Source organism: Meleagris gallopavo, chromosome 3 (genome assembly GCF_000146605.3).
Source record: "Meleagris gallopavo isolate NT-WF06-2002-E0010 breed Aviagen turkey brand Nicholas breeding stock chromosome 3, Turkey_5.1, whole genome shotgun sequence".
Classification (NCBI taxonomy): Eukaryota; Metazoa; Chordata; class Aves; order Galliformes; family Phasianidae; genus Meleagris; species Meleagris gallopavo.
This window is the reverse complement of record NC_015013.2, coordinates 36941464-36946827: the sequence shown is the minus strand read 5'-3', so window position 1 is coordinate 36946827 and position 5364 is coordinate 36941464. Positions and strand designations below refer to the sequence as shown.

At 37.1% G+C, this 5364-nt stretch overlaps 1 long non-coding RNA gene across 1 annotated transcript; it reads left to right on the top strand.

Moving 5' to 3' along the window:
- The first annotated feature begins 562 nt into the window (after positions 1–562).
- On the top strand, positions 563–1987 carry LOC104910216. Its single transcript, XR_792897.2, has 3 exons — positions 563–643; positions 750–826; positions 1793–1987. It is a non-coding gene; the product is annotated as an uncharacterized LOC104910216 (long non-coding RNA).
- Positions 1988–5364: the final 3377 nt, after the last annotated feature.

Here is a 5364-nt window from a genome sequence, read left to right as displayed (position 1 = left end):
TTTTACTGTTCTGAGAGACTAAAAGTATAAACAAAGCAAAGTATAATATGCTTTATGTACACTAGTGTAGTCTGTGTAGTACCAAAGTCATTAATATTAGATTTAGTTTCTTCTTGTTCTGTATTCTGCCTTCAACTTCTTATACACTGCAAATATTAAGAATTAGCCATAGACTTCAAATGCAAATGATTCTCATCCGTCATGCTTAGAGGGGCTGTGTTAAACTTTCAAGCCAGTTAGCCTTTTTAGAAAATATCTTGTCAATTTGAGTATTGCAAGGTATTTTTAACAAAATTATCATTTTCTGTGAAAGCAAAGTGCTTTTACAAAGGAACTCGAGTTTTACACTTAACATTTGATAGATTTGGTCTGAGTACCATTTTTTCCTTTTGTTCCTAAAAAGTGATAGTCTTTGAAAGTAAGACAGGTTGTTTTGGTTGAGAGAGGTTTCAGACACACTTGTACTGCAATTTTATACAAACCTAAATGCATCTGAAAAGAAATCTGTGTCACAATATCAAAAAATAACATTGATATGTTTTTTTTCTCATTCCGTTAATTATAGAGCCTCTACAATTTTTTGGCCCAGCCAAATGCCCTTGTTCATCTGGATTTATCCAACACAGAGTGTGCTCTAGATATGGTAATGCTTTTTTTTTTTTCTTTGTGTGTGTGTGGAGATTCAAATTCCAAGGAAAATTCCCTACTTTATATACCTAGTAAAATCAATCTTTCTTACCTTAAATCAGGTGTGTGGAGCCCTCCTTCGTGGATGTCTTCAGCATCTAGCTGTCCTTAGTCTTTCCAGGACACTTTTTTCTCACAGGTACACTTCAAATGTTTTTTTCCCTCAACTGCTATATTTTGTGTTATACTTTCTTGATTTTGTGCTGGCATGTTTCTTTTAAAGAAGAAATGCATGAGTTTATAGAAGGTCTCTACAAAAAAAGTATCATTATTCTAAGGAAGTTATTTTCTTTCCATTCTTTGCTAGATTGCTGTAATATAAGCTACCTTGTCTAATAAGTTTTTTATGATCCCGATACACCAGGCAGTTTGTATACATCCTTTGTTGTAATATCAGACTTTGAAGTCTAACTTAACTCTTTTTCAAATTTGATTTTAAAGTACTTATTTTTCATGATTTGTTGACTGTTAAAAATGCACTTTTTTATTATTTTTCTTCTTTTCCTGGGAAGAAGTCCTTCAGAAAGTCTTTGAGATTGAACACTGACTTTATAGAGTACTTGCAGCATAGGAAATAATAGCCTTAGTTTCCCTTTTCTTCAAATCAGTGGCTTGAGCACCTGTCAAAGGTGTCAGCTAGTTAGGGATAAGCAATCAAAGTGTTCAGTAGTTATTTCTAGTGGTGAAAAGACAACATCAGTGTTTTGTAGAGTACTGTTTGATCTTTCACTCGTAAAATCTAAGTATACTCATGATCAATCAGATTTGAATGATCATTCCTGGTAGTTCACCAAGCAGATGCTAAAGAATAACGTCTTCTGAGCAGCAGTACAATGGTGAGAATTGTTTCTTGAATCAACATTTTGATAGCATTGTATTTCTAAGTTAACTGAGAGCTACTGACTACTGAGCTCTTGAAGGTACAGCAAATTAAACAACACATAAATGACTGTTACGATTTTGACAGCCTGCATTCGCTATAGGATGTTCACTATTGAATATTCAATTTTTAATATAGTATTAGTACTGTAACTATTACTAATTAATATGCACTGTTGGAATGAGGAGTGTCTAGATGTTACATAATGAATATATTTACTTACAGAAAAGGAAAAGAAGTCCCTCCCTCCTTCAAACAGTTTTTCAGCAGCTCACTTGCGTTGATGCAGATTAATCTCTCGGGAACTAAACTCCCTCCGGAGCCCCTGAAGTAAGAATTTCATTTAATCTTCTCCTGTTGCCTAAAACCTAGTTCACATTGTTATTATGTGGTGCTATATATTAAGGAAAAAAAAAAAAAGAGAGGAAAGGATTTTATTTCCATTTTTTCCATTTGTATGTTACTGATATTGGAAGAGTGAGTTTCATAATGACCACATGTTTTAAATGCTGCTTCCATCTCGTGTTTGAGGCTATTAATCGTAGTTTGGTTTGTATCACAGCTGTTTTGTTTCCATCAATTTTTTGTGATATATTTCTCACTTTGTGCCTTACAAACAAAACTGTTTGCTTTGCAATAAAATGGGATTATGTATTTGTATTAGCATCATTCCTTTGAGGCTGCACTATTGCAAGAGCCATTGTGCATATGAAGCTGTTGCAGTGCTTGATGGGAGAGACCTGTTGCCCAGAACTGCGTTCTCCTTTTAGGGAGAGAGATGATGGCAGCCAGTTCTAAGAGTGCAAAGTGTAATGCTTTGCTTTTCTGTATGTTGCCCATCCAACAGGTAACAGGTTCTTGTTATATGTATTGGGCAGTTCCACTGACCACCCAATGATGGAGAATGACTCCTCTTATAGCATAATGCAGGTAGAGGGAAATTGTGTAGCACTGTGTCGCCCCTCCTGAGATGTGTGCATTTTGTGTACTGTGGTGAAGTGGAATTTAAAGGCGGTGCTTTAAAATCAAGATCAATCTACATAGATTTAATCTCGATAGATCATTCTACGATTCTGGCAGAGTCCTTGTCTTTATTGGCTGAATTAAAGAAAGACTCTTTTCAGCTTGCCAGCTACTGTGCATTAAAACATATAAAACCCAATCCACAGTAGAAATCTAGATGTGATCACTAACCAGTCCTGAGAACTCATCTCCAAAATCCTGATCTGGATGTAGGTATGTATATACATATATATGTCTATGCATGTATATATGTATATCAGTATGTTGTGTGTTCTATCTGTGGGGATAGAAGCCTGTCTCCTGAGGAAGAACAGGGAAGTGAAGCAGGCAAAAACTCGACAAGGAAGTAGCTGATGAGTGGGAGTTGGTGGCAAAACCAACCACGTTGGAGTGAGTACTGGATGGAAAAATTTTATTTTGATCTGGGGGAAACTAATGGAGATAAAAGTTACAAATACCTCACAGGAAAGAGTAATGTGCATTGTTTTGGGATGCTTTCTCTTAATGCAATTTGACACTGGATAGGGACAATTCAATATGATTTTAAGTAAGATGCAATGGATTGAAATCCCACTGCATGAAGGATTTCAGAGTAGTTTTAACACTGATTTTCAGTGTTCCATATGGTGCTCTTGGCTGCTGTCTTGCTTGGTTAGACTTTGCTAGGGCTGGGAAAGTAAGGTTTTGATGGACTGATGATCACAGAAAATAATTAGTGAAAAGTACTTTGGTTGATTCAGGTTAACTGAGGGATATTGATTCTGTGGTTGAGGGCAGCAAGAGGCTACGTTTAATGAAGATAGAAGAACAGAAGTTGCATGTGACTAACACCCAGGTCAATCTTCTCAGTAGTGCAGGAAAAAAATGGCATGGTCAGAAAAGGTGAGACATCTCAGACACTGTGGTTCATATTCAGGTTGTTTTTTTGTTTTTGTTTTTGCATTTTGAACGTCTTCTGTGGCGTGAGGAGTTTTGGCAGGTATCTGTGCTCGTGGAGGCTGCATGAGTATATCCCAAATACTTGTGACCTCTTGATCTGCCAGCTGTGCATCAAATGGGAGATCTTTCTAGTCCCTTTCAGCCAGTGATCTGTATTAGCAAAAATCTACTCTGCTGATAATATTTAAACTAATCTCGCTCAGTCTGATTGAGTTGAGTTAGAGGGAGTTACACGCGTGAGTGCTGTTGATAAAAGTAAAGAGAGAGTTACAGGCAGAATACAGTGAGTTGAGAGCAGTAAACTCTATTGCTAGCACAGACAGCTACAGAAAGCAGCATCTGTCCAAAATCTGATTGGACATGGAGGATCTGAAAATACCCATTCTTCTTTCACTTAGTTGGCATTTTGCCATGAGCTTCATTTGTTTCACCTAATAGCAGTGTTCATCACTTCCTGGGGTTTAGCATGGAGCTGTTAATACTGCTTGGTAGCTTCCTTGATGTGCTTTTCTCCAACCTGAGCTTTTCTTCAGTCTGATCTGAGTGCATCTCTCAACACTGCAGAGAACCATGATTTGCAGTGCATCTTGCTTTCCATCTCAAAGCAACCCTATATGACTTGATGTCAAAAGTATCACATGAAAGTTAATTTGGTGTTAAAAAGATGTACTATAACCCGGGGGCAGCCGCTTAGCATTTTTGTCTTAGCTGTAAGAAATTAAAAACTGCAGAACAATCAAGGTTATAGGATGTGTTAAAGAAAAGGAGATGGAAGCATCTTTCAGACAGACTTATTTGTCATAATAATGATTGCAATAGCAGATGAAGGCTGATTTCTAGAGGGAAAACTAATACAGTCTACACTAATAGTACAACTTTAGCATCTTTGATCTGTGCATGCCAGAAAGCCTTTTTTGACAACTCGGGCCTTGAAACTGTCCTCTGATAAAGGAGAAGTTCCTTTTTAGTATCTGTGAGTCAGACATGAGAGTTAAGTAAATGATTCAAGATGGAGCTTGCCACTGGGAAACTAAACAAAGCAAGAAAGCAACCCACCAGATAAAAATGTAGACACCTGGCTGAGTGAGTTTCCATTCCCCTTTTAACCAATTAATTACCTGACATCTTTGATTCATTTTGTAATACGATTCCTTTCTTATCAACTTCCTTTAGGACTGCAGTTTCAGAGCATTTAGTCACATCTGCTGACTCGGTGATTCTGAAGATACTGGTTAATCAGGGAGGGAGATGAGCTTGTTTGTAAAGCAATGGACCTTTTAATATAAGCCAAGCGCCAGGAAAGAAGTTTGTTAATAAAGCTATACTGCTGGAGATACCATTTAGTGGATGGAGAAAGGCTGCTTTTAGTTTTATGCAGAGGTAATATAGTTAATGATCCATCACAGGGTTTTTTGTTGTTGTTTGTTTTATATTTTTAATCGAGTGAAAGTAGTTTTTATGCTCTTTTCCTTGGTGTGGCATATGTTGGCATTTTTGTTCATTTACAGCCATTGCCAGAAATGTTATTCTGATCTGTCAGGGCTGTAACAAGACAAGTTGCTGACACGTTTCTCATCCAAATTCTAACTACAAGGGCAAGACTTTTCCAAGTATCACCATGCACATGATTTAAACAGAGTGACTCAGTACTGGTGTATCTGTCTAATGTGTCTTTGACTATTGGTGATGTTTCAGGAGAAAAGTGAGAAATCATGAGGTTTTCTTAGAAAGGAATTTATAGGTCAATAGGTTGGAGGAGGGGAAGAAGGGGGCTGACACTTTTTTCTTCCTCTGAAGACAGTTACATTTGAATTTGCAGCAGTCTCTCTCTAGCT